A 25,690-nucleotide genomic window follows, 5' to 3' on the forward strand; every position below is an offset into this window, starting at 1 on the left:
AGCCAAAAAAGGATAAGTTCATGAATTCTTGATACATTTCTCATTCATATCAAATCTATTCATCAGCACATGAGTCTGGGTTAGCTAATGTGTATCTCATCATCAAGCACTTTTTACTGTACTCATACTTCTCTTGCATTGATTGTGGTATTACTTTACTAGACAATTTAAAGGATTTACTTCTCAATCTCAAAGTTGAAGTACCACCATGGCCTGTAGAATGCTACATAATGTATTCTTTAGTTGTCTTTCTGTACTCAACACTTAAGCATCTGGATTTGGAATGACTATACGTCTAGGCACCAATTCCTGGGCTGGTCTTTGCTGGATGGGTGTTTTCTTCCTTGGTTTCTGTTTCCTCTTTAAACTTCTGCCTGACCTGGCCTGTGGTTGAATACAGGGTCTCCACCTGAGTTGGGAGCTGGATTTCTGATAGATGGTGGTCCAGGAGGGATTTGACATGTTGAGGGCTGGAATTCTAGTGATGTGTATGGCCTCAGATGTAGCTAATGGCCTGGCTTCTGGTGGAGTATAAGGTTTCTGCCTGGTTTTCAAGAAGCTGGTCTGGTCTCTGGAGTTCAGGATGCTCACCTGGCCACTGGCGGAGTAGGAAGCTTCTGCTAGAAGTATGGACAAGTATATGGTGACAAACAGAGGAGAGATAATTGAGTTTATATAGGGCAGATACAGGAAGGGTGGAGGGGACAGTGGCTTACCTGGAGTTCAGTATGTTGGCCTGGCCTCTGTTGGGATATGAGAATCTCCTAGTGGTATTGGTCTGGATACAGTGAAGATGAGGGTAGGGGAAATTGGGGTTATGCTGGAAAATTCAGGCAGGGATAGGGAAGTCTTATCTGGAGATCAGGATGCTGGCCTGGCCTCTGTTGTGATAGAAGGCTTCATTCAGCCAGAGGAGTGGTTAGGGGCATGGTGCATTGTTCCTAATATTTCAAGTGTTATTTTTCCTTGTTGCCTTTATATTTTGGTTCCCCATGTGGCTGGTTTGATTAAAGTCAGTGTTGAACTCTGTGCTACTAGAGAACTCTGTGCTACAAAGCACAGCACCAGAACATCTATAAACACAGCCTATTAGCCCTCTATTGGATGTAGAGTTAGTGAAGATACTTTCCCAATCTGTAGGCTGATGATTTGTCCTATTGACAGTGCCCTTTGCCTTACAGAGTTTCCATTTATCAATTCTTGATCTTACAGCCTGAGCCATTGGAGTTCTGTTTAAGAAATTTCTGCCTGTGCTAATGAGTTCATGGCTCTTTTCCACTTTCTCTTCTATTAGACTCAGTGTATCTGGTTTTCTGTTGAGGTCCTTGATCCATGTGGATTTGAGCTCTGTGCAAGGTGACAAATATGGGTCTATTTTCATTTTTCTACATACAGACAAGCCAGTTAGACAAATACCATTTATTGAAGATGCATTCTTTTTCCAATGTATATTTTTGGCTTCTTTGTCAATGATCAAGTGTGCATAAGTTGTAAGTGTGTGGTTTTATTTTTGGAACTTCAATTCTATTCCATTCATCAACTTGTCTGTCTTTGCACCAATACCATGCAGTTTTTATCACTATTGGCCTGTAGTAGAGCTTGAGGTCAGGGATGGTGATTCCCCCAGCCCTTCTTTTATTGTTAAGAATTGTTTTAGCTATTCAGGGATTTTTGACTTTCAAAATGAATTGGAAAATAGCTTTTTTCCATGTCTTTGAAGGATTGTCTTAAGATTTTAATGGGAATTGCACTGAATCTGCAAATTGCCTTTGGTAGGATGGCCATTTTCACGATGTTAATTCTGCCAATCCATGAGCATGGGAGATCTCTCTATTTTCTGAGATCTTCTTCAATTTCTTTCTTGAGAAATTGGAAGTTATTGTTGTACAGATTTTCACTTCTTTGGTTAGAGTTACCCCAAGATATTTTATACTATTTGTGGCTATTGTGAATGGAGTTGTTTCCCTAATTTCTTTTTTAGCCTGTGTATCATTTTTATAAAGGACCACTACTAATTTATTTGAGCTATTTTATATCCAGCCATTTTGCTAAAGTTGTTTATCAGCTGGAGAAGTTCTCTGGTAGAATTTTTGGGGTTGCTTATGTACACTACCATATAATCTGCAAAATGTCATACCTTTATATCTTCTTTGCCAATTTGTATCCCCTTGATCTCTTTTTGTTGGCTTATTGTTCTAGCTAGCACTTCACATACTATATTGAATAGATATGGTGAGAGTAGGCATCCTTATCCTGTCCATGATTTTAGTGGGATTCCTTCAAGTATTTCTCCATTTATATCCAATATCAAAATATTGGCTGTTGGTATGCAGTAAATTGCTTTTATTATATTTAGGTGGGGGCTGCCAACCACCAAAAAACAAACAAACAAACAAACAACCCAATCAAAAAATGGGGTATAGAACTAAACTAAGAATTCACAATAGAAGAATCTCGAATGGCTGAGAAGCACCTAAAGAAATGTTCAAAATCCTTAATGATCAGAGAAGTGCAAGTCAAAAAGACCCTTTAATTTGACCTGACATGAATCAGAATGGCTAGGATCGCAAAACTTCAGGTGCGAACACATGTTGGCGAGGATGTAGAGAAAGAGGAACACTCCTCCATTGCTGGTGGGATTTTAAACTTGTACAACCACTCTGCAAATCAATCTGGAGGTTCCTCAGAAAATTGGAAATAGATCTACCTGGAGACCAAGCAATACCACTTTTTTGAATATACCCAAAGGTATATCCATGCCACAGGGGCACATATTCTATTTTGTTCATAGTGGCCTTATTTGTGATAACCAGAAGCTGGAAACAACCCAGGTGTACTTCAACTGAGAAATGGATACAGAAAATGGGTGATTCATTTACACAATGGAATAATTTTCAGCTATTAAGAATAAGGACATCTTGAATTTTGCAGGCAAATGAATGGAACTAGAAAATAGTTCCACAGAACTAAAAAAGGTCAACAAGCTACAGGGCCCAAGGATGACTCAGTCCCACTTGGGTAGGAGAAGAAAGCAACCACAAATGGGGAAGGAGGGAGGGAAAGGGGAGGGAAAGGAGATGTGTGTGTGGGGGGGGACCTTGATCTGATATTTGGAGGAAGAAACGGACTGAAGCCCTAAGGGCCAGGAGAAAGAATGGAAACAGGTGACCTTGGGAGGTAGGAGGTTGGGAGGATCCTCCAGAATGTACCAGAGACCTGGGAAGTAAGAGACTATCAGGACTCAAATTGGGGGACCCTAGATGAAATGTCTTACAATGGGGAGAGGGAACTTGTTGAATCCACCTCTAGCAGAAAGACAGGGCATCAAGTGAGGGATGGGGGTTGCTATCCCACAGTCAAAGCTGTGACCCATAATTCTTCCTGTCTGAAAGAAATGCAGGGATGGAAATGGAGAAGAGCCTGAGGAAAAGAAGTTCTAGCGACAGGCCCAAAGTGGGATCCCTCTCAAGGAGAGGCTCCAAGACCTGACACTATTACTGAGGCTATGGGCGTTAACGAAAAGGGACGTATCATGTCTGCCCTTCAAAAGACTCAACAAGCAGCTGAAAGAGTCAGATGCAGATATGTGTACTCAACCAATGAACAGAAGCTGCCGACCCCTTTGGTCGAATTAAGGAAAAGCTGGAAGGAGGAGGGCAACCCTGTAAGCGAATCAGCAGTTTCCTTTATCTCTCAGACACTGGATCACCAACCAGGCAGCATGAGGCCCTCAACATATGCACAGCAGAGGACTACTGGGTCAGAGTGATGCACCTAAGCCTCAAGAGACTGGAGGCCCCAGGGAATTTAATGGTCTGGTTGGATAGGGTGTGGGGATGGGGACATCGTCATGGAGCCAGGGGGTAGGGTGGGGCCTGGGGAGGAGACATGGGATGTGGAACAGTAGGAGGGTGGACCAGGAGGGAAATAAAATCTGGAGTGTAAAAATAAATAAATTAATTAAAAACACACACACACACACACACACACACACACACACACACAGCCTGATCCCTAGCTCCATCTCCTCCTGAGGGTCTGCATTTTTCTGTGGAACTCTGTAGCTGTCTAAAGTACATTCTCTTCCTTTTTTCCTTTATTAGATATTTTCTTTATTTACATTTCAAATGCTATCCTTTTTTCAGGTTCTGCCTTTCCCATCTCCTCTCCCCTTGCTTCTATGAAGTTGTTCCCACTCCTACCCATGCTCTCTCACCTCAATATCCTAGCATTCCCGTACACTGGGGAAATGAACCATCACAAAACCAAGGGCTTCTCCTCCCATTGATGCTAGACAAGGCCCATCCTCTGCTACATATATGCTGGAGCCATGGTCCCTCCATGTATAGTCTTTGGTTGGTAGTTTAGTCTCTGGGAGATATGGGGCTCTGGTTGGTTGATATTGTCATTTTTTCCTATGGGGTTGCAAACCCCTTCAGCTCCTTTAGTCCTTCCCCTAACTCCTCCATTGTGGCCCCCATTCTTTTTTATATTCTATTTATCCATTGTAATCCAAGTGTGAACATCTCAATTTTGGGTGCTTTGCTTTGTTTAGTTTCTCTAGTGAATTTGTACTTTTTTTTTAAAAGACAAGGTGTCATATTATTGTCTAGCATAACCTAGACAAGATTGGTAATCCTCTTACCTTATTCTCCTAAAATAGGGGGTTCTATATGTACTGGTTACACGTCTCATTGCTGTAACAGAATATGTAGCAAGAAGGAAACTATTTATTTGGTTCAGATCCCAGATGAAATTTTCTGACTATGTAATAAAGACCATATTTCAAGAGTCAGAGTCTGACTACTCACATTCCACCCATAGATTGGGTGTAGAGAGCAAACAGAAATTAGGTCAGGGTCATAAGAATTCAAGGTCTATCAAGAATGGCCTGCTTCTTAAAGCAAGACTCAATTCCCTAAAGGTTCCACAACCTTCTCAAATAGTATAATTGGCTACAAAAAGTGTCCAATCACATGAACCAATGAGAAACACTACTTATTCAAACTACAATACTACCTTTGACTCCTATAAATAATGGCCATCGTAAGATGTAAACTGTGTATTATAGCTCCCAAATTCTCCACAGTTCTTTTTTTGTAACTTTATAAAGACCAACATTTAATTGGGAATGGCTCCAGAGTTCTTAACACAGTTCAAAACTCTAAAATATCTTCTGAGATTCAAAACAACATTTTAACTTTGACCCCTCATTAAAACAAACAAAATTATGTAAGTCAAGTGTTTAATGACACAAAATAAAAGAAATATTCCCATTCCAAAAATGGGGGAGTAACAAGAGACAGCAGACCAAAGCAAGTCTAAAACCTGATATAGAAAATAATAAATACTGTAGCTCCATGCTTGGCATCGCATCCTAGAATTAGGATGAAATAATTCATTCTCCAAAGAACTGGGGAGCTCTGCCTCTTCCACTCCGCTGCTTAGAGCACACAGAGTATCTTTTGAGGCTACTAAACTTCATACATGCAGTTTTCTTCAGTGGAAATCTCAAGGTTCTGATACTTCCAAAGCCCTGGAATTTCCACTGCAACTTTGGCTTCATCTTAACAGTTTCAAAGTTACTTGTTTCATAAAACTTTCTTATGAGGCCCTGATGCAATGCATTTTAAGACCTCAGTGGCTTTTTAGAAACTTGATATAAGATGTCCTATTCCAGTCCTACATTTTCATGTATGTAAAAACCAGCATTACAAGAGCAATATTGGCAAGTTCTGCTGGAAGGTTGGCATAGGTCCTGCTTCCCTTGGATTACAGTTGCTGCAACCTGTGTATGTACATACCACAATTGTTTTGTTCCCTGGAACTCTTATACTGCATTTTTGAGATAGGCTTTCTTTCTTCGAATTAATTTTACTTTTGGAAGTTGGGACCTTTAATGGGTGTGGGTCTTACTCTGACTTTCCTGTCCTGCTGTCCCAGTGAAGAACAGGACGTTTTTCCTTTATTAATTAAAATATATTTTCTAGCATGCATTATGGCTTCAGCTTTAAAGTCCCTCAAGCTCTTTTTGTTAACAATGTGTACATTTAAAAAATTTATTTCTGTGCAACTTGTTACTGTTTCTCATTGGAAACCTGGATAAGAGTTGCAAAACTAAAGTGGGCTTTGAATTTGTGTGTGTGTGTGTGTGTGTGTGTGTGTGTGTGTGTGTGTGTCCATGTGTGCTTGTGTGGTGTGCTTCATGGCTGTTCCCTCAAATTTAAGCTCTTAACTACTTCTCTGGCTCAATGTCTCCTTGCTGCCATGTTCTCTAGCATTATGATCATGGACTAAACTAGTCCTTTGAAATGGTAGGTCTCAATAAATTCTTTCTATGTTGGCTTGGTAATAGTGTTTCTTCACAGCAATAGAACTTTAGCTAAGACAATGAGAAATAACAAAACTATATGCTGCATAGCTTGTTTTGAAAATTCCTCATCAAGTACATTAGTTCAATACTTTTAACTCTAGTACCCTAGCAGCCTCTAGTACAGTTCACAATTAGAACTTTGTTACCCTTTGAAAGGTCATGAACGAAGCCTCCACTGTCCACATTTCTCTTAGCCTATGGTCTTCCAAATTCCAAACAGACAGGCATGTTAAGCTATACTCACAAAATTTAAGGGATTTTCTAGTTCTTATTTTCAAACTCTTTCTCATTCCTTCCACAAGCATGTTCCAAAATTCTAAGGGCCACATGGTCAAGTTTATCAAAGCAACAGTTTGCTTCTCTTTATGAATTCCCCACACTCATTACTTTCATTACTATGAGAAAACACTGCCAGGAGCCATGTAGGAGAAGCTAAAACTACCATGTGATCTTCCTGAGATGGTTCCACCATGGACTATAAAGCTATGATGAATTTGTTCTTCTAGGCGAGGCTGTAGAAATTACATTTGAGAAAAGATTCCTGCTATTAATGTTTTTCCTGCTACTATTAAATATATATAACAATCACTAGGTATTAGCCCACCTTTTTTGAGCAGATTTCTGCAGAACAACAAAGATTTACTGTGTTGTAGTGGTGCTATATAGACAAATAGATGATTTCTTAATTATTAATAATGAATCTATAAGAATTCCTAAAATTATAGTAGTAAGTATTAATCCTTACTATAATTATGTCAAACCTCCCTAGAGACTACAAGTCAATGGTTTTTGACACCCAAAATAAGCAAGAAAGTTTTTAGGCTGTTTTAGATGTTGTCAGCAAGCATTCAGTAGCATAGTTAGAAAACTAGAAGGCCAGAGACCATCAATCTTTAAAGCTACCTCTATGTCCAAAACTGTGTCTTGCTTCAACCTGTTCTAGGCCAGTCAGGCTCTCTGCAAAGAGAAGTGTTTTATAAATCAATAAATCAACCAACCAACTAACCAACCAAGCAAATTCTTTGCCACCTTTGCTGTAGCATATTTCTCGGCAGGACAGAACAGATTGTAGGTAAAATGTTGGTGTCCATATTTATTTTTTGGTAGCCTGAAGACTGCATCTCTACACTAAAGAAACTAAAATGTAGGGACAAAGTTTCTGTGTAGGTGCCATCTTGAATTAATATTCAATGAGTCTTGTGTGGGTGTCCTCAGCAGTGGGGCCTCACTGTCAGTTTACAAAGAACAATGCTTTTTCTTAGTCTCTAGCCTTCAGCTTAGTATTTTAGTGGGACTCCTGACTGTGTGAATGTGTTTCTGAAGCTTGTACCTGTTTTTAGGGCTCTTTTTCTCCTGTTGGGTTGCCATGTCCAACACTGATATGGTAGTTTTTGCTTCATCTTATTATATTTTATTTTGTTATGTTTGGTCATTATCTTCTAGAAGCCTATTCTGTTCTAAGAGAGAGAGAAAGGAAGTGAATCTGGGAGAAGTAGAAGGAGAAGAAACTATAATCAGGATATACAGTATTAGAAAATAATCTATTTTCAATAAACAAGGGGGGGACATGACAAGAAAACTCCCAAAACATAGGGTAAAAGCAAAAACAAGAAAACATTATCAACCCAAACAAAAAACAAAAAAGTAATCAAGCTGTAACCAAATATAACTATATACAGGAAACAAAATAAAACCCTGTTATAGCCATCAATTTTTGGTCAAGTACTTCTGAGTATAAGATCTGCCCTGGAGTGGTTGGTTTACTCAGTACGATTACATTGGCAAAAAACCAGATTTCTTTCATCTCCTAATTTCTTTGTTAGTCTTTACCCTAGTGGCTAGGTTTACAACTATTTGTTCATTTAAAAATAACAAAATAAAATATAATAAGATAAATCAAAACTATCACATTTGAATTAAATAAGGTAGACTAACAGAAAGAAAAGAAGCCAAGAGACAGCACCAGAGTCATAGGCTCACTTGTTCACACACTCAAAACTCCATAACACTGAACTAGAAGCCATAGTGTAAGTGCAGAGGTTCTAGTGCAGATCTCTGTGGGCTCCTCCGGGGTCAGTCTCTGTAAGTACACATGAGATTCCTCATTAGAGAATGAATTTTGATAATGTTGACTTCGACAGAGTTGCTTTTGTTGTCGTTGTTGTTGCTATTATTGTTTTTGTTATTTAGGCCGTGTGTGTGTGTGTGTGTGTGTGTGTGTGTGTGTGTGTGTGCATACGTGTGCGCGTGTGTGTGTGTCCATTCTCTCCTGCATTTATATTCTTTCTCCTCTTCCACAGAATTCCTTGACCCCAAGAAGAGAGATTTGATGAAGACATTTAGAGCTGATTGTTCCAAACTCTGAATTGCAGGGCTTTCCGAGATTTTTATTCCAGGATCACTTCTCGCTACAGGTATGCCTTTCCTGCTACTATTACATAGCCTAATGATTCCTAGGCATTAGCCCACCCTATTGGGCAGAATTTCTGCAGATCAATGAGGATATATTATCATAGTAATGCTGTGTAGACAAGTAGAGATTTTCATAATTTCTGATAATTTTAAAAATTACTATTTTGTACAAGTGATTTACAGCTCTTTAAAGAGGTGCAAATAGTGTTCTCTGAATTTTCATGTGTCATGGGCTAATTGCACTAGGGTAAGAAAGCAGGCTTGGGACAGACTTATGACTGAGGAAAACATTCATTCTAGGTCAGGTCCAAGGCAGAAGCCATAGGTATGTACCAGGATAAATCCAGGCCATGTGAAGCTGTTGCTCTGAACTTCTAATGAGCTTATAAAACCAAACACTGCTTTGAACTTAGTACCAACATCTTTCTGTAACTCCCTCTTTGTGTAACATTTTATTTATGAGGTAATTGTCTAGAGAAATTTTAGCTATGACAGTATAAGAAGACAACAGAGAAAGAATAAGATGTGGCATTTGGGGCTCAGCCTCATCTCCCAAAAGTGTATATGTCTATGTCTGTATATCTATATGTATGTACATACATTCTTCTATAGGTGTGAGTATATTTATGTAAGTATGCGTGAACGCTTGTGGACTGGATGAAACAAGTGGTTGGCTCCCACCAGGTGTGTGTGTGTGTGTGTGTGTGTGTGTGTGTGTGTGTGTGTGTATGTGTGTGTGTGAATATGCCTGTCTGTATGAGTTGCCCTTGTAAAACTTTCCTTTCTGTGTGTTTGACTTATTGCTTTCTCGCTGTCTCAAGAGTAGTTAAAGAACTCTGAGCCTCTCTTGGGATCAGGCTCATCAAGGGGCCTTGGAGAAAATAACAAAGAGTCAGAGGGAAGAACAAAAAGCCCGAGTAAAATACCAAGATGAAGAGTAAGCTACTGAGTAGCAGGAGTTAATTACTGGAAGTCAATGGCTTTTGGTCTCGGACTAACAAAGAGTTAAAAAAGGTAAATATTACTAAATGTAAACAATTTTTGTCCTTGCAAAACCAAGTTTTGCTCCTGAAAAACCCTGATACTACCCCTACTCATTATGGCCTTCCAGAGAAAACTGGTGCTGGGCTCATTCCAGTCAAAGCTAAAGCCAGGTCCTCTGCAAGAGCAACACGTGTTCTCAACTGTGGAGTCCGGTCTCCATCTATAATTAGTGTCTTTATCGCCTAAAGAGCACGGGAATTTGTTGTGTCATATGCCCAGCAGAGTTCCCAGCACCCAGCCACAATTTCCAAGGTTGGTTTTCACTGTGTGATTTTTTATTCCCTGTCTTACATAACTTTAGGTTTTCCCATCATTCTTGTAAGTTTTCTGTATAATGACTCTTACAACTGAATATGACATTAAAAGGTCTGGATTATATGCCTTTCAGGATGGGCACCATTTGCAAATATATTAGTTTTTCCTTGAGCTGCTTAATTCCCACCAATAACGATTCTGAGACTAATTAGTTATCATAAAATACCTAGGCCATGACTTTGGCTCATTCCTTGACTAGCTCTTAACTTATTGAACCATTTATTAACTAAACTATTCTATGTCTATCACTTGGTTAATTATCTCTCCTTCAGTTCCAGCTGCTCCTTCCTTCTCGTCTCCTCAGCATCTCCCTACTGATTTATGCCTGTATTCTCATCTGTCTCTATTCTTGTCTCTCTCAGCTCTCCCCATATCTTTTGTTATCTCTTACTGTTTTCCGGAATCCTCTCTCTTTCTACCAGTGTCTCACCTCTTATTTCAGCTCATTGGCCATCAACTTCTTATTGGCAGGTGATGTTTATAAGAGATTCTCTCTACAGAAGAATCTACCTTTTCCTCCAACTTGCAGGCTAACTTGACAGAACTAGAAAAAGGTTATTAAACCAAGAAATAGAGGAAAAGGAAGAAACCAAAATTCAAAGGGAATAGGAAAGTATAATTGCTCTTCTTTTCCTATCTATAAATAAATCCATGCTTTCTCAAACACATTAAATAGATAAATTGGACTGGAAAAATAAATAGAATAAATATTTTCCTTTGCCTTCTCAGGTATTAATGCAAATTCCAAATTTGGTGGCAATATGGGGGTACACGTGTTCATAAAAAGTTATCCCATCTAAGGGAGAATAAAGAACGATATCAGTCTACTCACTCTAGAAACAGTCCCATCATGCTGTGGCGTTGTCCATGATGTACTCATTCTACACTTGTTAGAAATGAAGTAATAAATGTGGGCATCCCTGAAAGCTTTACTGCTGGCAGAGAAATGTACCTGGTTAGGCTCAACTTAATTAGCATGGCTGGTTCAAACTTCTAGAGTCTGGTTGCCAGGAATTTATTTTTTACATGTTTAAACACACAACTATTTTGGGGAAAAAGGTTCCCTTATGATGAATATCACAGTAAAGCTCAGGGTATGATTATATTGAAACTCTTTCGTAAAGTACCTGTGACTTTGTCCACAGGAATGTGTTGTATTGACAGAGAAACAATGCTCAAAGTAAGAGTTTAGGAGGGAAGGGCTTGTAACATAAACAAATGGGACATCTTTCATAAGGAAGGGTTCAACTGGCAGAGAAACTATAATCAGGATAAGGGGATTTGGTGAAGCTTGTCACTACAAAATAACAAAAGAACACCAGACTGTTAAATGACTTCTACTCCCAGCCTTCTGGGCTGGACAGGTGCAAAATCTCTCCAATCAAAGAGAAAAGACTGCATGTTTAACCGTTCTGGTTTCTCTATTTCTATCCTTGAGCACAAGGACCTTGTGTCCTTCTACACACAATGAAACTGAGCCACTTAGTTTATGGTTTGTTATAGCAACACAAACAGATTGAATCAAAGCTCCTGACTTCTTTGCTACATTTATTATTAAACACATATTTTGCTGTATGAGTTAGCAGACAGCTTCCTGGATGTGTCCTTCTTCTAAGAGGTGGGCATCGTCAGAAGAAGATGCTGGAACTCATAGCATTAAATATTTTTATCTGAAAGACTGGGGCTGTAAGAGCCAGGTTTGCCTGGCATTTTGCACTTTGTTTTCCCATCAGTGACCGCGTGGGAGAGAAGCTGTCTGGGCAGTATCCTTCAGTCTTTACAATGAAGAAAGAAACTTTCTCCCCTATTAGACAAGCCTTGCATTTTTCTTATAGCCATGAAAGAGCAAATGATTATTTCCCATTATACTCAGCCGTTCACCCTAGAGTGAGGAGACAAGCCGATTTGTAGTAGTACCATCACATCGGGTTTATCACAAGGAATGGGTATCACATGTATTTTTAAAAGCCCTTTGCTTTGTTTCTGTCTCACAATGCTGATAGCTGTGATTCTGTTTCTTCTCCCTAGCTATTTTGCTTCGAGGTATTTGAAACCACCCCATAAATTTCACTCGGACTGGGGTAAGTCCGTCAAGCATCCTCTCTGTTTCCCGCACATGTGTTTTGAGTGAAGCTTGCAGTAAGCCCGCAGACATTACCAATAATTCAAGTTGATAAGGACCTTTTCCTTTCTTTGTTGTAGCATCTGCATGCATGTTCATGCGTATACATCTTCATCCTGACAACTAGAGGTAGAATGATGCCACTAAATGTCTCCATGCTTAATGGTGCACTTACCTGCCATCGTCTGAGGCATTTCTTCAAATGCTCATGATTATGGCTTCAGAAGTAGGTAATCTTCCTTAGAAGAAAAGAATGAAAGAAAGGCAAATCAAATCAAACGCAAACCTCTGGGTTCTTATATAACATTATGCTTTATGTCCCCAGGTTGGTCAGAGCACACCTTGGATATATGAAAATTTGTCATTCTTGGATATGTTTCATTTACTGAAATGCTGTTTGAGAGAGACTTTATTAAAGATGCAAGACACTGGAACAATGCCGCTTTAGTGTATGTCAGTGCTTTTAAATAAAATCCTTTCTCCAAACACTTTGGAGAATTAAATAATACAAGACAGGGGAGTGCATTCTGTATAAATTATACAATACTATGGCATAAAGAATAATTTAAAGAATCACTTAGAAACCCAATAGCTAAGTCTCAGGGAAATTGAAAGAAATAAGAGATATTTTTCAGAATTTTCTTTGTCTCCTAGTTATGTAGAGTGCTTGAAGTAGTGAAGAAAGATTAGATTCACGGTAGGACATGGTGTCAGAATTTATTATTTAAAAAGGAAACCTTTCTGCATTTCTTGTCTAAGGGAAACAGTTGTTCTTTGTGATTTGACTTTGTGAAGAATCTGAGTACTGATAATAAATGTTGATAATCTACTCTAATATAAATTATTTAGAAGCCTCGGATATCAAGTTTATTATGCATATATAAAAGTGAAACTCACTGAGGTAAAGTTACCTAAGCATGTAATCAAATGGCTGCCAAACAGAAACCAAAGAGCAAATCCTTGAAGCAAACTCAGGTTTAACTGGATCCAAATCTTAGCACGTGATACCACTCAAGTGTGCTTAGCAAGAACCAGAGTTAATGAGTCGCATTTCCACTGAGTATATTCCTACAGATTTCTAAAAAATGCTAAGCAGTCAAGGGCTCTTGATCTTCATTCTAAGAGTATTAATTCATAAAAACAAAAGTATCTAGAGTGTCATGACCACCCAGCAGAGAATCTATAAACAATGTTCCTTGTCCTAAAGTGCATCCTTTTTCCACACTCTTACATTGACCTTTGCTGAGAATTGGGCAGCACACAATTCATCAGGTGCACTGAAAGGACATCAGCTTTCATCTCAGGACATAGCTTGAACACAAATCAGTTGTATGGTAAATATTAGGTTCATTTTCGTCTTTCTCTATGGCAAGAGCTGCAGTTATTTCTGGGGGAGATTATTCTCACTCCGAAGAAATGGACTCATCGAAATCCATCAATCCACAGTTTCTCAGCTTCAGCAATTCTCTCTGGTTTCGAGAAATATCCACACTCCACCATCTTGATAAATAAGAATAAAGTTCACTTACTAGCCCCAGTCCTCATCTGTTTTTCCTCCATCGCTTTTATTTTCTTAGAGGAGTTGTGGAAACTCGAAGTGAAACAGCCTTTGATCAACCAAGATGTCTCAAATGGAAGAGACATGGCCGAAAGAATGGAAAAATGCTGACTTCAACAATATCATTGATCCCTCAATCTCCAAATGTTTGATACGTAGAAAATATAAACTCTCTTCCAATTTCATTAGGAGAGATAGTTTGGTTATTTAATGGTGTGGCTTTTGTTTGTGTATATTTTCTTCAGTATTAGCAGAAGTATATTCCAGCAGGAAGATTAATTGACTTGTGTAGGAGGGCTAGACCAGAGTTTATATAACTTGTTAGTTCACTTTCATGTACTTACAGTAAAATGCCTGACAAAAATCAACTTAAGGTAGGAAGATTTATTTAGGCTTACAGTTTCAGATGGCTCAGTCCATCTTGATGGAGAAGGCGTCATAGAGGGTCTCTGTTCTGATGGCTGAAGTGGGAGGCAGCGCTTTCTTATACTGTAGGGAACCAGAATCAGTACTGGGACCAGAGCGCATACAATTTGAAGTCCTGTCCTTAGTAATCCATTTTAGGCACAAAGAACTACTTCTTAAAGCCTCCATATACATCCATCTGAACAGCTTTCTAAGCCAGAAGCTCAACATTCGAAAGAGCAGCCTGTGAATACACATTTCAAATTCAGACCATAGCAGAACTAAATGGAAAACTGCAGAGTAATGGAGGAATTCTATCTGTGATCACAGAACTGGAAAAGGTCACTCTTCTCTCTGATATCTAAACTGTAGATGTTTATAGCAAAGCTATGCATGATTTCTGAAGCCAGATTACCAACTAGCCATGAACACCATTTATGAAATACACATCTTCACTGCCCTATTCCCCAAATGCAGGTGATAAGATATACAAGAGGGCATTCATTTTAGCACACCTTTCTCTAGAAGACCAATTAATATAACACAACTTAGATGTTTGGATTCTGTCCCTGAATATTCTAATATTTCATGAGCATATCAATCATGATAAAATAGATTATGTTGCAATGAAAACATAATGAAAAATAGGAAAGATCATAGAATTTTTAAGGTTTAAAAGTGTAAATGGCTTATTGTTCACTCATACTCCCTGCTCATTACCAGTCAGCAAGGATGCTTTTGCCACTACTGTTCTTACACAGGGATAGGGTGACAAGGAATCAATTCTACTTGGCGCTTTTTTTGGTTTAAGAGAAGAGAAAAAATCAAAGGCTCCTCAACATGATTTTCAAAGCTTCCAGCACAAAGTAACATATATTTATCATATTTTCATTAGGAAACATAGTCACATGGCCACTTATAACGTGCTGAACATGAACATTTGAATGTGAAGCTCTTGGTGAAATTTTTTTCTATTGGATATTTTATGAATTTGTATTGCAAATGTTACTCCCTTTCCTAGTTTCCTCTCTGGAACCCCCCATCTCCCCTCCCCCTGCTTCTATGAGGGCGCACCCCCCAGCCACTCCCCCCTCACCACCCTGTCATTCTCCTACCCTGGAGAATTGAGCCTTCACAGGACCAAGACCTCTCCTCCTATTAATGCCCCACAAGGGTATCCTCTGCTACATATGTGGCTGGAGCCATGGGTCCCTCCATGTGTGCTCTTTGGTTGGTGGTTTAGTCCCTCGCAGCTGTGGAGGGCCTGGTTGGTTGATATTGTTGTTCTTTCTAGGGGGTTGCAAACCTCTTGACCTCCTTCAGTCCTTTCTCTAACTCTTCCATTGGGGTTCCTGTGGTTTTGGATGTGAGCATCTGCCTCTGTATTTGTCAGACTCTGACAGAGCCTCTCAGGAGACAGGTATATCAGGCTCCTGTCAGCAAGCATTTCTTGGCATCCACAATATTGTCTGCGTTTGGTGTCTGTATATAGGATGGATCCCAAGGTGAGGCAGTCTCCGGATGACCTTTCATTCAGTCTCTGTACCACACTTTGACTCCATCTTTCCTTTAGACAAGAGCATTTCTGGTTTAAAAATGTGAAGATGAGTGGGTGGCCCCATCCTTCATCTGTGGGCCTTGCCTAACCTCTGGATATGGTCTCTACCCACTCTCCCTCCCCTTTGTTGGGCATTTCAGCTAAATTCTTAAAGCCCGCTCTTCCTCAGATGCTCTGCACCTAACCATTTCCCTCATGAGCATACTCATTTCCTTCATTAGCAGCAACAACAATAATAGCGATAACACCCCAGTAGTAGAACCAATTGTTTTATCCTTCCTAGACTGTCCTAAACATATGCAAACTTGGAAATGGATTTACATGATTCCACCTTTTTCTTCCATGTTGGGATAAGCAGCCATTTGTCTTCATGTAGACAATGCCAAAGAAACCTTCCTCCTTGTCAGCACTCAGCAATTTGAAAGTTTAGACAGCTTAATGAAGAATGTAAGGTGTGGATAACTAAACAAGGCGAGATGCTTTGGGCTTCTTGTAGCGCCTCTGCAGGAAACCAGCTGGCAAAATGAGTTGTTTAAGCACTGCAGGATAAACAGCACCATGTGTGTAGAGGTTCTTCTAAGCTTGGCGTGAGGCACTGTTTCTCATTTCTTAGAGTCCCAATATCCACAGAAATCCTTTATCTAACTCTAATGAACAATTCTGTTTTCCTGAAGATAACCTGTGGCTGTCATCGTATTTGCCTAAACTACAATTTGGCAAGGATCGAAAATTCATGTCCTGGGTTAAATCCCTGTGCTGCTGTTAAGTAGAGAATTGAGAGATGGCTTCCAGTTTGTCGATATAGTTTGATAACTTTAAAGTCACTCGAGTGGACTCCTCACACAAATTCTCACTTTGTACTCAGCATGGAAGAGACTGTGTGAACGGTGAGTTCCTTTGTCACCACACCTTCCTGAGGAGAAGGAGTGCCTTCAGATCAGATTCCCACTTCGCTGAGTGAGGCAAGGGCGACAGAAGCAGCAACTACGACAGGCCCAAGTTTTGTCACTAGCATGACTTGATATTTTCTATATTCCGCCTCAGGGAAAATGAAATTGTCACCCACATGTTTACAGGGCATGAGATAATGACCAGGCCTTGACACTGACAGTTTTGGGTCAGGGTTAGTCGTTGCTTTTTATTTTTAATGTAAGAGGCTTAACACAGTACCTCAGACGACTCAAGTTCCACACCTTTCTTCCAAGAGCTTGCTCCTGTCTTTTCTACTCAGGCAAATATAAAGGATGCTTCCAAGTCTGAGTGACAACGCTGCCAAAATGGTGATGAATATTTCCTTCAAAGCTGATAAAAAACCATCTCTCGATATCATCAGCCTGCGAATCACCGAACACCTCGAATGCTATTTGTAGTACGTAGGGTTTTATTTGTTTCAATTTACAATGGATTGAATTTTCCAGATGGAAAATGAGAGCAAGAATTGGCTTTTCTTATGACAGTACCACGCTGGGAGCTGGAAAGGACCACAAGCTTCCCTAATCTTTGGTCTCCGCTGTTTGCTCACTGGAGAATGTCAGTTCTTCTCCAACAGCCACCACACAGATCTGGGTTGCAGATTAAAAATGAAAGTGATGAACTCTTCCTGGGTCAAACCCATGAGAACAGCACAATAGTAATGGCAAAGGATAGAAGGACCTAGTGTATTCCTTAAGCTATGTCATCATAATTAGAGCCATGTTCTCGCTGGCCCGATTCCAGCCCACATAGGCTTTTGTACTGTTCTCTGTTGCATCCAATTGAACAGCTCATCTCTGGCTTGTCTTTCTCCACCTTGTCATCCAGCATTCTTGTTCCTCTAAAGCTTCACTTCCAGGTCTTTTTCCCTGTGTTCCTTGTGGGTAGTGCTCCGCTCTCACTTATTGGAAGATCCCTACAGCTAGGGGTGGGGGTAAGGAGAGACACGAATGAAGATTTCAGGTCTAGCGTTTTAAAAACTGAATAGATCTTCTGCTCATATTCTTACTCTTTCCCTGTGTGAGAAATGTTACCCTTATCTCTTCAAAAATGTAAACCAGAAACCCAAGTGAACCTTCTTGATTAAATATGAGTAGTGAGGGAAAGAGTAGATTCTGTCTCCAAATATTGAATGTTTTGATATTAAAATGTAATTTTTCCCCTTTTCTACCTCCTTAATATCAATCCCTTGCCACAACTGAAACTCCATTTCTCATATCGCAGGTTATTAAAATGATCATCCAACCCCTCTTATTCCCCTTCATCACTATCTCATAAATGCCACAGTCTGCTCCACAGGATAACTCTGTTCTCATCACATTCTTTCATAGGAGGCTTAACTGCCTTTCTCGTTACCTCAGAATGAAGTTTCTGTTCCTTGGTGTATCATACGGAGGGGTGTGCACTAACTAAAATGTGCGGGCTTCAGAGGTAGTCGTGTGTAGGAGGTGGGCACACTTCATCAGTTGTATTTCAGACCCATGAGTGAACTAATATTGTGATGTGTGCTATTCTAGTAGGGTGATTGCCAGGTCAGATGGGGGGATGGAAGGGAAACCTACGAATGGTAAAATATTAACTGAGAGCCGGGGAGATGGCCTAGTGGACAAAGTGCTTGCTGTGTACAAATAAGAACCTAAGTGTGGATTTTTAGAATCCACTTAAAATTCAGATTTGGTGTCACGTGTGTAACCCCAGGCCAAGGACGCACAGACAGGGAGAGCTGCAGAGCTTGGTGGCAGTCAGTCTAGCTGTGATGATTGGCCCCAAATTCACTGAGAGACCTAATCAAAAGAAAAGGAGGCTGAGATGGAGAAGGGATTAAGGATACTGTTTAATATCAACTTCTGAATACACACACACACACACACACACACACACATACACACACACACACCATACACAGAAATAAAAGAATTAAAATATAAAAATAAAACATTAGATAGGTTTCATAATAGAGATGATTTAGACATACTACTCACTGAATTTCAAATGTTAATATGATAAATCAGTGAGGGTGTGTACCTGCGCGCGCGCGCGTTTATGTGTCTGTGTGTGTGTGCGTGTGCATGTGTGTGTGTATGCATGTGTGTGTGTGCATGTGTGTGTATGTGCGTGTATTCATGGATGATTTTACAGCATGCCATGAAAATTATCTTGAGTGATTTATTATCTGGAACGATTAGGTCATCCAACAACCACTCATGAAACAGGAATGCTCTACATCACTGCTTTTAGTGGTGAATGTTAAATCCAATCTCTTTCCCTCAAACACCAGCATTAGAGAGCAGAAATTATTAGCAGAAGCAACAGATGTTTTGCAGGTAGAGATGGAACAAACCAAACATGGAAAGTTGAAGTCACATACATGAGTATAATTATATAACTAGACTTTCCCTCCCAAGCAATAAAAAATTGGAATCAAGTTCATAAAAGCCATGAATTTCCCCCTTGACCTTTTTATAGGAAGTAATTTCGTAATCCCTTAGTACATGTCTGTCAGATAAAAGCACAATGTGACAACATACTTTTCCATTGTCATCTGATAATTTCAGACTACTCCATGTCTGTTAGATACACTATACTTATGACACTCTGAATATTTGACTTGTAATTCAAATCTTTGGTGCTTACTGGCAGATGCTTAAGAGAATGAGAAGCATGTATAATATATTAACTATATATTTCATTATATTATGTATAATATATATTATAAAATTATAATTATAAAATAAAATGATAAAAACAAAATCTATTATATTGAATGTGTGTGTGTGTGTGTGTGTGTGTGTGTGTGTGTGTGCGCTTGTATGTGTGTTTCACAGATTAATAGTTGATTGAGGTCTACAATCTGAAATCTGTCATCTGATAATTTCATTCATTTATCACTACCTGACACCCATGTCCTTTATATGAGAACAGTTGTGATTTTTGCTAGAGGACTGAAATAAGTGGAAAGTGTGAAATGTTGGGCAGAGAGAGACTTATTTTTTCTTTGCAAGTTTCATAAATCGTAGGCAGAAGTGAACCCCTGTTTGACTATTTTATGTTCTGCATCAGCTCATTGGCTATACAGGTGAAAATGAAATTTCCCCAGTGGCAGATTGGACTGTGTAAATCATCCCACAGCTTTAATGGGGAAGATTACCAAAAGCTGAGTCAGACTTGTGACAGGAAGTTGCTTTACTTCTGTGTCACAGTCATTTCTGTCATTTAGTCATTCTAGTCAGTTCTGGTCTAGAACTAAGGCCTGGCCCTGCCCAGATGAACTGACCATCAGGAATCCAGCTCACCTATTGTCCATCAGGGTCATCTGCCTGCTAAGGGATCACCACAAAGCCTTTTATTTTGGTCCCTGCTGAGAGATAATCTAGGAGACCCACCAAGCTTGCCTATATCAGGGTCACTCTCCTGCCCGGTAATATGGAAAATGTTTCAGTTTCTTAATTACAAATAAAAGAGTTATGCAAAGCCCATGTCACTGTCTTCAGATATTGGCAATGCTTGACTGATGGTTAGTGATAAAAATTCAAGGAAAAAAAGTGATTGATTTTTTTATTATAAAGATTTTTATTAAAAGCGGGAGACACAAAGACAAAATTTCATTCTACATCTGTTCAGTATTGAAAACAATGACAGCCATAAAAAATGCCGAGTAGTTTTTCTTCCTCATATTCTGCTTTCTTCACAAAAGAAACCAAAGGACTTGACAAATGCATTAGTTTGAAATACTGGATGTGGGGGAAGGGAGCTTTAGAGATGTTAACTGGTTTTATTGGGGTTTTTTTTCCTTTTATCAACCATGAAGATGACAATTTTCATTAAAATGTCATATTTTACTTTTTTGGAACATAATATGTTGGAACTAAGTTTTTCTAGATATATATATATATATATATATATATATATATATATGAAAATTTTCTAGCTCTCTCTCTCTCTCTCTCTCTCTCTCTATATATATATATATATATATATATATATGAAAATTTAAGACCTAATGCCAACTTGCTTTGATTTTCAATAATTCAACATGCATCCTTAATGTTATTTATTTTACCACTTTGAGCAATGTATTCCATGATTCCTTCCAAGGTAAAATTTTAAAAAGTTACATCACCCCTTCTATTGAAGTCTTGAAGAACATTCACAATCAATTTTCCATGCTTCTTTTATTTTGTCGTTAATATTCCTCGCCATTCATAGAACCACCAGCTTCACAAAATGAAAGGCCACGTACTTTATTATTTGCTGTAACCGGGACAATGCTGCTTTGCTGATAAAAGGGAATCAGTGTTTCACAAAGAGTCTGCGGCATGGTGCAGCATAAACGAGGGGAAAGAAAACACTGGCCATGAACGATTTTCTTATATGGGAACATGTATTTTCTCATTCCTTTCAGAATTCACGTCACCGGCTTTTCTAACATATCTGATGATTCTTCCACTACGGTCTCCTGTACTCACGCAACACTGGTATCTTGTTTCCTAAGCTTTTCCTCAAATATCAAAGTCACATGTCTGCTTTGAGTTTTAGCTCATGCTTTTCTCCTTTCTTGTGATTTTTGTTAGCCTGGATACCTGCAAGTCCGCAAATCTTTTATTCTTTTGCTTCCATTTGGAACTCTTTCAAAAGGTCCAAATGAACTCATTGGATTCTCATTGAGATATTTCCTGGTCAAACTACATAGAATAGCATGCTTCCCCTGAAAATAAAAGTACAACTATGTTCACTTACCTGTCTTCTTACCTCTATTGGTAATAATAAGCAATAATTTATATTTGCTTATGAACTTTTCTATATTGTCTATCTTACTTGTTAGCATACTAGCTGCAGGGTGGCAGTGGTGATGGCGGGAGGGGCTGTTTTGTGTTTTATTTTCTGTGGTCTTCTTGTACCTTGAAAAAGATTTGGAATTGGTTTGTTGCCACTTCTTCCTAATTAAAACGTTCCCTCCTAGGGAGAGGAAACAGGCTTACAAGACTAACCTGGCAAATTCATTTAGCTTACTCTACAAGCTAAAAAACTACAATACTCAAGACACTCCTCTCCAAGTTTATATAAACAGGAAACAATTTCTGTGAGGAGACTGTCTTGGGTGAGGCTTGCTGCAACCTGGACAAAGATCTCCAAGGGTGTAGATTTCACGAGCTGTAACACATCTGGAGTAGAGTCTGCTGATGCACCTACTTTTGCGTTCCCCATTTTCCTGTAAAAAGCACCAATAAACTCATTGGTTCTGTAAGTCAGGATTATATGGAATCATTTTTTTCTTTTTTGTGGTATCATCGTAAGGAAAACCCACTCAGCAAAAATGGTGCACCCCTCAAGACACATCAGGCTACCTCTTGATGCATAAAAACAGTTAACCAGCCTCAGAGATAGATTATAAAACACACAACTGTAGTTGACCCATATGTGGGTAGAATATTTATTTTAATAAGATGATCTCTCTCATGTTGCATTGAATGATAACTGGTTTGTAGTGTCAGTTGCAAGTCCCCTGTAGGGAGTGTTGAGTCCTACAACTAACGTGGAGTTGTACATGCATGTAGAGTTAGAGAGAAGCACAATGAAGTTTTCTTCTTCTACATAAATAAAAAAGGTAGTATGCCTCCTTGGTGAATGGGACCCACCATCTAGTATGTAATAGCACCCTAGGAGGCCAAGAGTAGAAAACATATTTCACTCTTCGAAAGTAGCATACATGGGATAAAATTGTTGGCAGGTTATGTTGGATTTTTGCATGGGTTTTGTTGTGGTTGGGTGAAAAGGCTTGCAACTCTGCCTTCGATGTATACTCATAAGTAATATGTTCATGTAGTGGAGCAAGTAGAATAATAAAAAATGCATAGGATGCTATCTGTGAGTTTCGCATCTGATTCGGCATCAACCACAACCTCTTCTAAGCCCAATTCTGAGTATTAAAGTTGGTCCATCAGAGACTCATTTCCTTCATATTTTCTCAGATAATGTAGGTTTCGTCTTAAGATGTACTGAATAGTTATATCCCTTTATTTTTCACTTCAGGACATTTAAACAGATCCTATCAACCCCATGACCCACAGCTTAAAGACCAAGGTTCTTAGAGGCTCTATTGTTTCTTTGTCTCTTGTATCCCAATTCCAGCGAGCTCAAATGCATTGTATTTCCAGATACCCATATATTTCTGTACTGATTCTGTAGAAAGATGCTACTCTGAATGCTCGATCATGGGTTTCCCTTCCTCTGCAATAAAACTGAGACCCAAGAGTTGTTTCAATCACTCAAAAACTCAAAACCTTTCTCCTTTCCTCCTCACTGTTTGAATTTTACCATAGGTTTTAAGTGTTTGAATATTAGGGGGAACATTTTAGCATAAACAAAATTTCTACTTTCTTTTACTTGTGGCCTGCCACCTATAACAAATGGCACTGGAAGATGCCTTGTAGGTTGTTGGTAGAGTATCATTGCTGTTAATCATGCTTGATCATGGCCCATATGCCGCACTATGGACCTAAAAGGCGATGTATTGCACTTGTGAGTGTAATAGCACCATGACAGTTATGAGGATAACCCAACTGTTTTCCAGTTGGGATGATGATTCACTCTACATGAAAGAACCCAGGTCTGATATTGTGGGCCAAGGATAAAGCCCATGACTGGGGGAGTCCTAGAGTTCAGGAGGGAAATCCTGCTAACATCTTGTTTGGTAGACATGATATGCCTTTCACATTTCTGTTTAATTACGTGCATCTAAGTCTACAGATTAACACTCTCAGCTTCCTTCTTGGAGAGAAACGTCTTTATTTGTGGTAGGTGGTAGTTATTGCAAAGAAAATTACTGGCCGAACTGCTGAATATAAGTGACTCTTCATACAGGGTGGTAGCACAATGCTTCACCAGAAATGGATGAAAATAAACATATTTCCCTATCACCACATCCAGGATCACAGCATCATAGAAGAGAATGTAGAAAAAATAGAAGAGTCAAAGGGAAGGGTGGAATATTATACATTGCCCCTTTGACTAAAGACAATCCATTCTGGAATAGTAGAAGGGCTCCTAAGACTCGCACAGTAAAGAAGAAATCATATGAGCCTCAGTATCTCACAAACTCTGCAAGACTCAGGCAGCTTAGAAATTTATTATAACAACTAGGATTCTCTAGTTTGTATAAGCAATAAAGAATTGCAGGAAACAATAGCTTCAGTCGAGTAGTCTGCAAATTGGCCGAAAAGCTCCATGGGTGATGAAGCTTTTGTCGACTACAGACAGTGAGATACACCCTTCGGTGAGCCAGCTGATTTTGAGTTTCCCCTAATAACCCATGTTACTCTTACTTATTCATAATTCCTCCTCCATGATACTGTAAGAAACATGATACTGTAAACACATTGGTTCACCGAAATAGACGAGAAGAATGATTTATTATTTATTTAATTATTCATTTATCTTTGGTCAGCTATTGGTACCTTAGCTAGACTACACACATATTTGCTCATATCTCTCAGAAAATTCACAGGACAAGAACATAGTAAATGCTCAATAAAATTTAATGAATAGATTAATATGTGGGTGGGCAAATAAATGATTTACTGATTGAATAAAGAAATGAGTGGGGTTGGGGATTTAGCTCAGTGGTAGAGCGCTTGCCTAGCAAGTGCAAAGCCCTGGGTTCAGTTCCCAGCTCCAAAAAAAAGAAAAAAAAAGAAATGAGTAAGGAACTCTAGATGTGTATGAATCAGAAGAGCAAAATTCCACATGCAGCTTCAATGCAGAATAATTTTAGACATGTATGAGTAAAAAAGCAAAATCTAGGTGCAGCTTCAATGAAAACATGATCTGTGACCTTGAAAAGTCATTTAAACTACTTGAACCACAGTTTTTACATTTTTTACAAAATTAGATTTTTAAAGTAAAAATTATAAGTAAAGTTGTATATTCTATAAACTTTAAATAAACCTTATTTGGGGGGCATATCCCTATCTATCTATTTATCTATCTATCTATCTATCTATCTATCTATCTATCTATCTATCGATCGATCTATCTATCATATCTATCTATCTATCTATCATATCTATCTATCTATCTATCTATCTATCTATGTATCCAAATTCATATATACATATATTGATAACTGGAAAATACAAAATGGACTGACATTTATACTTCCAAATGTTTTGAGAAAATTGTAGGTTCCAGTGGAGGAGATATAGTTCTTCGACAAAAAATGGCTTGAGCTCTATGCTGTGCAGTCCTTGAGCCTGGTTGTTTCACATGCTTTGTTATTATATATTAATTATTTAAAAACTACTAACGGAAGAGAAAAATGTGCACACAGACCTACATATACATATAGATATATTTGAGCATTTCATGACTGGGATAAAAGTTCTGTAGGTTCTAATTAGGACCATGACCCCTGCTGTTATTTTGCACATTAACTGTATTACACATTTTTACTCACTAGGCTCAGAACTGTTGGACACCAGCATGTGGATCATTTCATAGTTCACTGAAGACATTCTAGTACTTCAAAGACTCTGTTCTTTATACTCAGTAATGAAAAGGTGAAATATTTTCCTTTATAATTAAGAATGAGACATAACTTCTCACACTATTCATTTCTATTCAGCACAGTACTGAGAGTCCTAGCCAGAGCAACTAGATAAGAAAAAGAAAGGCATTCAAAATGAAAGAGATGAAGTTAACTTATTGCTACTTAAAGTCTCACATATTTGAATTCTTTTTTCTTTTTTTTACACTCCAGATTTTATTCTCCTCCCTGTCCACCCTCTGACTGTTCCACATCCCGTACCTTCCCCCGCCCCCGGCCCGGCCCCAATCCCCTTGTCTCCACTAGGATGTCACATATTTGAATTCTTGACTGCTATTGGCGTTGCAGTTTGGGGGAGGTTTAGGAATTGCAGCCTTGATGGAGAATGT

The 25,690-nt window shown here is 38.9% G+C and overlaps 1 long non-coding RNA gene across 1 annotated transcript in view; it reads right to left on the reverse strand.

Annotated features, from left to right (window-relative positions):
- LOC120100053 (uncharacterized) overlaps positions 1-25,690 on the reverse strand; it is a 156,230-nt gene that overhangs the window by 11,842 nt on the left and 118,698 nt on the right. Inside the window, exon 3 of the long non-coding RNA XR_015648226.1 lies at positions 12,442-12,505. This is a non-coding gene — a long non-coding RNA (uncharacterized LOC120100053). The remainder of the gene's footprint in view (positions 1-12,441; positions 12,506-25,690) is intronic.

This window comes from Rattus norvegicus, chromosome 1, assembly GCF_021556685.1.
Source record: "Rattus norvegicus strain SHRSP/BbbUtx chromosome 1, alternate assembly SHRSP_T2T, whole genome shotgun sequence".
In the NCBI taxonomy this organism is placed as follows: Eukaryota; Metazoa; Chordata; class Mammalia; order Rodentia; family Muridae; genus Rattus; species Rattus norvegicus.